Below are 11,417 nucleotides of genomic sequence, written 5' to 3' on the forward strand. Positions count from 1 at the left end.
AAGTCAAGGAGCTAAGATTTATTCACAATTTCCTTGTAAGTAGGGAAAGTAAGCATTATTATCTCTATTTTACAGATGAGGAAAATTATTCTCAGTGGTTTGCCCCCATTATTACTAAATGTCAGAACCAGGACTTTTACCCAAGCCCAGTCCACAAAATCATGTAATCTAAAACTAGCTATACTTCTGTTCTTGTATGTGCTAAAGAAACCAGGAATGACGATAAATTAATATTAGGAATATCTCAGAGTGAATAGGGTATAGGTTGAACAGAAGTGAGGGATGTTATGGACTCTCTCTTCCTGAAGTCAGAAGCAAGAATTTCTTTCACTCATTGCCATTTCCCAAGTGTATGCAAATACACATAGAAAACTCTCTCAAATAAAATGATTTCCAATAACATACTGATAGGTAAAGGTCTTTTGATCTCAAGCACTTGGCCATAATTCAGTAAACTCCATAAACATGTTTTACAATGTTCACATTAAACATTATCTCTCCCATGAATATATAAGCTCCTTGAGGGTAAGAATTGTTCTTGCCTTTTCTGTGGATTCTGATCTAAAATGGATTCTGAAACTTTTTTTGTTTCCAAAATCCTCTGGCACTTTGATGAATTCTATTGTTCTCAGAACAATGTTTTCAATTGAATAAAATCAAATACATAGGATTACAAAGGAAAGCAATTATTTTGAAATACAGTTTTCAAAACATTAAGAAAAAAAGTTAATTACATCTGACTTCAGCACTTCTCTTGTAATACTTTTTTCCACTCTTTTTTTTTTTCTGGGTGGGTGGAGGAACAGGGCCTGTGATTTCTTTGTCATTGAGAATTAGTGATGAAGAAATTCCCTCTGTTAGTGCTGATCAGTACTCATTCTGTCACTTATAATTTTGAGATTGTCTCATTTTACAGATGGAAGTTTCAAATACATGGCCCATCTCTTATGTATAGTCTAAATCATAGATTTCTATCAAGATTCAGAAGACATAAAAAAGACTTTTTTCAAAGACCCTTTGATTATTAATATCAAGTGATACTAATTACAGGTTTCTTGTCTGAGTTGCATAGCACACTGCATTGATAACCTTTATATGATAAATTAGTTCATTAATTCTCAAGCAGAGTTTGTACCCTCAAAGGATATAACGTAAAGTAGTTAAGTTTGCTGGAAGGAAGAAGCCCAGGAAAAAAAGTCCAAAACAGGAAAGATAATCCTGGAAGGCTAGTGTCTGGCCTAAGAAGGGAATGGAGGTGCTACATAAGGATAGTGGGTATTAGAGGGACACCTAAGTGGGGGAAATCTGAGGGGCAAGCAGTAGAGACTCAAAAGCCAATTTGATGGGATTCACTATTCCAAAAGAATGGCTGTTCTAAACACAGCCAGGGAAAAAACTCAGTCAGAAGTCTAAGAACATATTTGTTGATGAATTAGATTGCCCTGTTGGACAGAATGAGCAAAGCTGTTTCTAGCTCTGTTAGGATACCCAAGCTCTTTCCCATAACCATTGTCTCCTCTAGAGGCTGCAAAAAGTTTGTTATATCCACAATGAGAAGAGAGAAATCCAATCTCTCCTGCTTCTAGGAAGAGACCATCCATAGCATTTCCCATTTCCCTTTCAACCTCCAAGTTATTTAATACCCAGCTCCTTCTCTAGCCTCCTATTTTTTCCTCAATCTTACCCCATGTTAATGTGCTTTGACTAAGTTGCAATCTCTTTGACGGCTAGGAACCATCTTTCCCCTAATTTGTAGCACAGTGCTTTGGACAAATAATAGGCACCTGATAAAAGGTTGATGGTAGAAGAATAAATGTCTGAGTTCCCTATGTGCCTCCTTAGGTACATAACTTCCTTAGGTATTCACTAGGGAACCTTGATTCACTGCTTTCCCCATTACCCATTCAACTTATTTTTCTCTTAACCGTATAACTTTCCTTGCTCTCCCTTCTATGATTTTTTTTTATTATTCCCTAAAGTTGTTGGGTTTTAATCAATCAGTGAACTATCAACAAACATTTATGAAGTGGTTATTGTATGTCACGTACTCTGCTAAGTTTTGAGTATACAAAGAAAAAACAAGAGCAATCCTTATTTTCAAGGAGCCTATATTTTCATGAGAGAAGTCATATATCAATACACTTAAGATGAATGAAAGATAAGTGGGAGATAATTAAAGATGTTGCACCAGCAGCTTTGAAAACCAGGAAGAGTTTCCTGAAGGAGATGAAATGTTTTATTTAAGTCTTAAGAAAGTCAGTCAAAGATTCTAGAACTATACAAATGTGTAGCTAGACATAATTTTTGAGAGCTCATGGATGATTTTATAGGATATCTTAAAAACGTTGAACCTCCATTGTTGTAACAATCCTTTTTTAAAGTTGTAAATATACATTATATCTTTTTTGTTAAAAAAAAAAAAAGATAGGAAGGAAGGAAGGAAGGAAGGAAAGAAAGAAAAGAAAGAAAGAAAGAAAAAAGAAAAGAATGAAGGAAGGAAGGAGGGAAGGAGGGAAGGAAGAAAAGAAAGAAAGAAAGAAAGAAAGAAAGAAAGAAAGAAAGAAAGAAAGAAAGAAAGAAAGAAAGAAAGAAAGAAAGAAAGAAAGAAAGAAAGTGACTGCTGACTCAAAGGTTCGTGTTTCTCTCTCCAGTATATTAAGTACAGTATTTGCCCTAGCAGAGGCTCTTTCATTTATTGCACTCATAAGGTGAATTCTCTAGTTTTGCATAAACTACCCACACAGTTTATCTTCCAAAATTCATAACTTTTACAAAATCTCTGTTGTTAAAAATGCTCTGATGTTGAGCAATTTCTCTCATTGACAGATATGTTACCTACTCTTGGGTCCAATCAATAGGCAGGGGAAAGAAAGTGGCTCCACCAATTACTGTAAAAGTCAAACAAAAAGCACACACACATTTGAACATGAAATCAGTACCAACGGTTTACACGCTCACCAGACATGCAAAGATAAATGAGACTTGGTACCTGTCTTCAGGGTACTTATGATCCCAAGAAAAAAAGGATGTGATGGTTCTACTCCCTTTACTTCATCCAGCATTTGATCAGGATCACTTGTAAAGGACACTGGGCTAGTTGTCAGGGGAGAGACTTTATATTTATGAAAGATCCTGCCCTCACGGAGCTTACAATCTAAGAGTACGATACATTCACCAACAACCACAGTGCAAAATAATGGGTGATACTCCGCTCACAATCTTCAGACTGCCTTCTTTTTCTTGTCTAGGCTGCACTGCAACATTCAGTTTAAACTTATTTCTCTGGTTAAAAAAATGCTCAGGGATGACATTTAAAGTGGAGCTTCTTAAATTTTTTCCACTTGGACTCCATTTTACCCAAAAATTTTTTACATGACCCTGGGCATATAGGTAGATAAAATAGATATATACATAAAACATTTACTGGTAATAAATTATAATTTCATTGCCCCGCATTGAGTTATGAGACCCATTTAGGGTTGAGATCCACAGTTTAAGAAGCTGGGGATTGAAGAAGATACAGATTTGTTGGGGCTCCTAGTCCCCTAAGGATGGCCCTGACTCCCAGGATGTACTATTGTAGCTGTACATGACCTCCAGAAAGAAGAGCACCTCGTTTCAGCTACAATCAAAGTGAGCTCCATCTGCTTGCCTTCACCTTCAGGGATTTGTAGGACTGAGAAGACCAGCACTAGAGAATTTGTGAAGAAGGTGTGTATGAGTGGGGTTTCTGTGTCAGAATGGATGAAAGGTTGACTGAAGGCAATCTGTGGGACAGACTAGAGAAGAACTGCATGTTCAGACAGAAATATGGGGGGAACTTATGTAAATTTTCCAGATCTTTGAGAATTTTGCTTGGCTTATACTTTCTAAAAGATTATTATGTTAACTGGCTAAAAAGCTGCCTTTAACTTTTCTTAATGAGTCCTACTTTCCAAGCCATTAATCTTTTTTATGACTCTCCCTGAGCTCTCACAAGCTCCCATTCACTCCATCCCAACCTTCTCAGCATCTTCACACAAGTTCCTATTCATAGCCATACCTAGGGAGACAAGCATGATCTAGTGAAAAGAAATGGACCCATACTTAGGGCATCTAGTTTCCAAATTTCCTTTCACACAAATTAGCTATGTGACCATGAATGGTTTGGTTGATCTATCTGAATCTCATTTTCCTCACCTGTAAAATAATAATATTGATAATAATATAGTTATAATATAATGTATTATATAATAATAAAATTACACGGTATTTAAAGATTGTAAAGTGCTTTACAAAGATGATGTGATTAAAATACGGTGATATTCAAAAGTCACAAAAATACTTTAATGAGGAGGGACAAAAGTGCTTCCCATGAAGTTGGGTTTGTAATTGATTCCTTTTCTGTCCTTTGCTGAAGGACATGTATGAATTATGGAGCAGATCCTGGTTGCCCCTTCATTTCTGCAACTGGGAGTTGTCTCAAAAAGGATGGACTCTTGTAAAGTTAATACAGTATTTGCCCTAGCAGAGGCTTTTTCATTTATTGCACTCCGTAGGATGAATTCTCTAGTTTTGCATAAACTGCCCACACAGATCATCTTCCATATAAAAGTTTGGTTATAGAGATTTCCCCTTGAGATCTACTCCAGGGCTGGGGACATAGTGATATATGGACAGACTAAGATTGACTTTCCCTCTTTGAAGGATCAAGTTCCCCCTAGAAGGTTACAAGTTGTTTTACTCTGGCAGGTTCTCTTATGCTGGAAAGGTTGAGGTAGAGTAGAACCACTATACATGAATGAATGGAAACATGCATTATGCACTTGTTGTTTACTTATTTCAGTCATGTTTGACTCTTCATTATCCCATTGGGGGTTTTCTTGACAAAGATACTGGAGTGGTTTTCCATTTCCTTCTCCAGCTCCTTTTACAGATAGGGAAGCTAAAGGAAACAGGATTAGTGACTTGCCCAGGCTCACACAGCTAATAAATGTCTGAGGCTGGATTCGAACTGAGGAAGATGAGTGTTCCTGACTCTGGCTCAGCACTCATCTCCTGTATCATCTCCCTGCCTTCCTGTTGGGTGCTTACTGTGTGCTGAGAAATCAAATACAAATATTCTACTCCGGTTAGCTCTCATCAGCAGGATTGTCTTTGGTCCTGGGTACCATATTTTAGGAATACATTGACAAACTGAAGAGTGATCAGGTGAAGAAGCTCCAGATCTTGCCATAGGAGAATCAGCCACAGAAACTGGAGATGATTACACTGGAAAACAGAAAACTTTGGAAGAACAATAACTGCCTTCAAGGAATTGCAAGGCTGTAATTTAAAAGAAGGATTACACTTATTCTGTCTAATCCCAGAGAGTTAAAGAGCAACAGGTGGAAGCTGTAGAAAGCACTTCCTAAAAATAGATCCCACACACACACACAGTAGAGGGGGGTCCTCAAATGATAGTGAGTTTCCCCACATTTGATGTCGTAAGGTAAAGATTGGATATACAAACATTGGTTATGTTGTAGAGAGGACTTGTGTACAAGTGTAGGTTGAATTATAGAATCTTTTAGGTTCATTCTGAATAAGGAACTGTATGATATAAACACAAAGTACAAGTGCCCCAAATAGAGCAGAGATGTTTCCTCCGCAATCTTGCTCAGTTTTTCCAAGGTAGGGCTTTTGCTTGGTAAAAGTACAGACTGTTCTTGGTGGAGGAGAAGTATTAATGAAGGTTTGCTTTATTTATCTGATATACAGAACCTGGGGGCAGTGTCCTTTCAACTATGACTTGACAAAAATTTCTGCTGGCACTTAAAAGTCTTTCCTCTAATTCCCAAATTGTTTGTACACACCTATGTGTGTGTGTGAGAGAGATCTTTGTTGTATATGCTTTTTTTTTTTATTTTTTTTTTCCTTTTTTGAGTGCGGCAATTAGCATTAAGTGACTTGTGCAGGGTCACACAGCTAGGAAGAATTAAATGTCTGAGGCTGGATTTGAACGCAAGTTCTCAGGCCCTGGGAAGGAAAGAGGGATTAAATTCATAATTTGACTCAGTTCCAGTAGAAGAACTGCTCCAAATCCACATCTCCCCACCAGCCTCCCTTTCCTCTCTACTTCCTTCCTTGGATTTGAGTTTCTGTCTTTTTATTTTCCATTTGTACTGACTTGCTGAACTTAGACACACAATACAGAATAGAGACAAACATTCTAAAGTCCATTTCTCAGAGCCTGAGGCAAAAATGAAAGAGAAGGGAATCACTAGTTTAGTTCATGGGATCCATACAGGGCACAGCAAAATTAAAAAAAAAAAACATAGTCATAAAGATAGTAGGAAAAGTGATCTGTAATTCCAATTTTAAAGATGCAGGCCATTAATCAAAGCTGAAGCTGCTTCCCAAAACAAAATCAGTGAACATTCTTCTATAGGAGGAAGGAATCCTAGAAACAGGGCTTGTGAGATGCCCTTTGGCTCCATCTGTTCCCGAAACGTGTTTCCAAATTTGAGTTCCCACTCTCCAGGGATCTCCCATATTGGGAGGAAATATTTTGTTTACACAAAATATTTAAGTTCTACCTTCTGTCACTATAGGACAATATGCAAATACTAGTTTTAATATATCTTCTTAATAAATACTCATTTGTAAAAATTAATTGATGTCGACCGCATAATTGATATTGGGGGGAGGACAATAAATCACATGTCTTAATCCACTGTTTAGTTGTTTTGTATAGATTTTTTTTTGCGGGGTGAAAGTGTAGGATGTTCTTAGATAAAAAGAATTAATGCAGATTGTGTTTTATGGGTAAATTTTATTTTTACATATAATTTACATATTTTATATTTAGAGACATCAAACTCCAAAAGTTCATGTGGAGTATTTGTTCCCAACCTGTGCTAGATCCTTCTGAGATCATATTGGTCTAATCAGCCACAGTCAGACACACTGTACCCTGACTCCAACACAGTGATGTCATTTTGAGAACAAAGAACAATGACTATTTAGTTGCACGGCTCTAGAATGTGAATATTGATTAAGACTAACTCCAGCCTGTTCAACGTACTATTGGCAAAGTATTGGAGATAACTAGCTATGGCTCAACACACTGCCTTCCTGACATTCTATGCCTCCTGTGTTCACAAGCAGAGGCAAAACACTCTACACTGTTGGATATATCTAGGAACAGGTCCAATCATTTTGGATATCAACCATTTTGCCCCAAACAAACTGAAATCTGAGCTTAAAAAGGTCAAAGGTTTCCATTGCATCCTGGCCCAGTCCCAGTTGTTTTAACTTATGTTTGGTCACTGGACTCAGAATGACTCTGATGAGTTTATGCAATTCTGCCCCACTTAGGAGAACATTCATTGCATAGGAAGGACTTTGGCAACCACCTTTTGATTTCTGACTTCATGTGCAAATCCTAGAAAGATGTCAGGGAGAGCCAGAGGGCCTTCTGCCATCTTCAAGCTGCTTCTCAACACGCAAACTGCATCTTCTGATTCCCTCCATGATGAGGATACTTCTATCACTGATGTTTGCCATAGCACACAGAACCCAGCCGAAAATACCCTTGTTGTTCCATCATTTCAGTCATGTCCTACTTCCATGCAGAGAGAGGGATGCTGTATCCCTTCCCAGCCACCCTGCAATTCTGGACCTGTGCAAGGACTGCTGAGGATGAAGGGGTCCACAAACTACGGCCTGCAGGCCAGATGCGGCAGCTGAGGAGATTTATTCCCTTCACCCAGGGCTATGAAGTTTCTTTATTTAAAAGCCCATAAAACACAATTTTTGTTTTTACTATAGTCTGGCCCTCCAACACTCTGAGGAACAGTGAACTGGCCTCCTATTTAAAAAGTTTGAGGACCCCTGCTAAGGTACCTGAAGCTGAAGATGGCAAACACCATAAAACAGAAATACTGTTTTTCTCAGGCCCCCTCCTAGGAGCTGGGGTGAATCCCAATAAGCAGCAGGGGAAGACGAGGCCCTTCAGTTCATTGCAGTCTTGGCTGGGTACAGCCAGTAACAGGAGAGAAGGGTCCGGCAGAAAAGGTGGTTGAGCAGAATGAGCCACCCTCACCTTCATGGTAGGGGACACAGTGCCTCCATGATAGATAAACTGGTATGCTCAAAGGCAGGTTACATGGGTTATGTGAGGAACATTTAAGAAGCTAAATAAGTGAGCAGAGATGGAAGCTGTATCTATCTCACTCTTGGCCTTCAAGACCAAAACACTTTGGTTTAATGGTATTGTATTGTGATTCCCTTATAGTGCTCTATTGGCAACTGTCTGGGGAAAACTGGGTAGAGAAAGAGAAATTTAGGTGAAAATAAGACAAAAGTTCAGGGAAAACTAAGTGATGGGAAACTGAGATTTCGGGTGTCCCAGGCAGATTTCAGGTTACGTCTGCTTGGTAACACTCACCATACACTGTCAATTTTAATTCTGTTGTGTAAATATACTTTATATGTGAGTGAGTAATATTTTCACCCTCAAAGAAATTTGGGAAAGATTATAATCTAATTTTAATGGAGATTAGAATCTCATTGCAAGAACAAGAGGTTTATAAATTAATAGTTTAATTATTCAAAGCCTAGATCAGGAAAAGAACTGGGAAAAGCTGAGGTTGACAAAAACTGGACTTTCAGATTAAAATGGAATTTAGTATAGATAAAGGCTTGTGCTTAGGTTAAAAACAAATCAGTTGCACAAGTACAAGATGGAGGAGACCTAGCTAGAAATCACGTAAAAAAAAATCACATGAAAGAAATCAGTACGTACAAAACTATGTACTGAGGACATAGTTCAGTACTTTGTACATAGCATATAATCTCTTATTATCTGTTGACTGATTTTCAAAACAAACTCCATAGTTTTTAGATTTTATATATAAAATCACACATATATATATACATACATACACACACACATATAAAAAATAAGTCAACAGTGTAACAGCCAATGAGATAAATGTTAGTCACAGATTGCCATGACAGGCAAAGTGTCTAGAAAAATAGAAAAGATGGATCTATGGTTGGTATTTTGCCCTGGCCAGATCACATGGAGAAAACTGGAGTACTGAGGATTTTGTCAGTTAACCAATAAACATTGATTACATGCCTACTATGTGCCAGACACTGTACTAAACACTGGATTAAGAAGGACATGAGCAAATTGAATCAACTCCCAAAGTCTGAAAAGCATGCTCTATAAGCATGTACAGTTTGGAAAATCAATCAATCAACAAACAATTATTAAGTGCCCACTATGGGCCAGGTACTGGGCTAAGTGCTGAGGATACAAAAAGAGGAAAAAGATAGTTCCTATCTTCAAAACGCTTGCAATTTAATGGGAAGAGAAGACAGGGGAAATATATCTTGAATGCAAGGATGAGGAGAATGCAGTTTTATCTTACAGACAATGGATATTTCTGTGAATCAAAGTATTGTTTGTTTTTTTTAACAACTGTGCAAAAAGACCACAGATTTTTCTTGCAGCAGTTTTCCACAAATAATAGACCTAGAGCAATTACTCTTTTTTTCCTTTTCTTGTTCCCCAGCCCCCCAATTCCCTATCCTACCCAAGCTCTCTCAGTAGCATCCAGCAATTTCCCCATACCCAAATATGAAATTAAAGATTAAAGTTGTATTTAAAATTGTGAGCAAGCATGACTTAGCAAGTGATAATTCAAGAGCCTACAATCACATGTGCGGACTTTTGTCATCTTCACAATATTTTCTAGAGCAGGATTGTTCAGTCTTCCAGGCTAATTTTGAGCTGATATTTCCTCCTTAGGCTTTAACCTCAGATCTCTGTCTCTTGGATCTCCCTCTCCTGACATGGTTAAGGGCCTGGAATTGACCCCATTTCCTCATGTTGACCCTGATAGGTCCTATTTAGATATTATATCCATTATCCTACATGATCGTTGGTGCTCCTAGCTAGCCCTTTCTACCTTAGTTTGTCTCTTCTCAGAATTTCTATAGAATTAAAGGATGTTAATCAATATGATAGATACTCAGATGTTTTTATTTGCATTTCTCAAATCAATAGTGACAATATTTTTTCATATGTCTATAGATAGCTTTGATTTTTTCATCTGAAAACTGCCAGTTCATGTCCTTTGACCATTTGTCAATTGGGAAATGACTTGTATTCTTATTAATTTGACCCAGTTCTCTCTATATACATCAAATATATAGAAAAAATTTTAGACTAAGAATATATATATTTTATAAAAATTTTTCCCAGCCTTCTACTTTCTTTCTAATATTGACAGCATTCATTTTATTTGGGTAAAACCTTTTTAATTTCATGCAATCAAAATTATCCATGATCTTCTCCATCTCTTGTTTGTTGGTCATAAATCTTTCCCTTTTCCATAATTCTGACAGGTACATTTTCTCGTGTTCCCCTAATTTATTTATGATATTATCTTTTATGTCTAAATCACTTACCCATTTTGATCTTAATTTGGTATATAGTGTGAGATGTTGGTCTCTTCCTATTTTCTTCCAAATTGCTTTCCAGTTTTCCCAGCAATTTTTGTCAAATGGTGAGTTCTTACCCCCAAAACATGAAACTTTGGGTTCATCAAACACTAGATTACTACAATCATTTACTGTTGTATAAATCTTTCCACTGATTCACCACTTTGTTTCTTAGCTAGTACAAGATTGTTTTTTTTTTTTTAAATAATTACCCACTTTATAATATAGTTTGAAATCTTATATGGCCTTCCTTACCAGTTTTTTCCCCCACTGGATTCACTTGATATCCTTAACCTTTTGTTCTGATGCTCAGATGAATTCTGAAATGATTAGCTCTATAAAACACTTATTTGGTAGTTTTATTGGTAGGGTACTGAAATAAATATATTAACTTAGGTGGAATTGTTATTTTCATTATATTAGTTTGGTCTATCCATGAGCAATTAATATTTTTTCACTTGTTTAGATCTATCTTTATTTGTATGAAAAGTATTTTGTAAATTATTTTCATATGGTTTCTGAGTTTGCCTTGGCAGGTAGGTACATTCAAGTATTTTACTCTCTGCAGTTATTTTCAATGAAATTTCTCTATCTTTTCCTGCTGGCTTTTGCTGATAATATCTAGAAATGCTGATGATTTGTATGGGTCTATTTTATGTCCTACAACTTTGCTAAAGTTGTTCATATTTTCAACTAGTTTTTTGGCTGATTCTCCAGGATTTGCTAAGTATACTATCATATTATCTGCAAAGAGTAATAGTTTTGTTTCTTCATTGCCTGTTTTTAATCCTTCAATTTATTTTTCTTGTTTTATTGCTATAGTTAACATTTCTCATACAATGCTGAATAATGGGCAGATGATAATGGGCAATTATCTTGGCCTTACTGGAAAGGCTTCAAATTTATTCCCATTATAGATAATGTTTGCTCTTGGTTTTAAA

This window comes from Sarcophilus harrisii, chromosome 5 (assembly GCF_902635505.1).
Source record: "Sarcophilus harrisii chromosome 5, mSarHar1.11, whole genome shotgun sequence".
In the NCBI taxonomy this organism is placed as follows: Eukaryota; Metazoa; Chordata; class Mammalia; order Dasyuromorphia; family Dasyuridae; genus Sarcophilus; species Sarcophilus harrisii.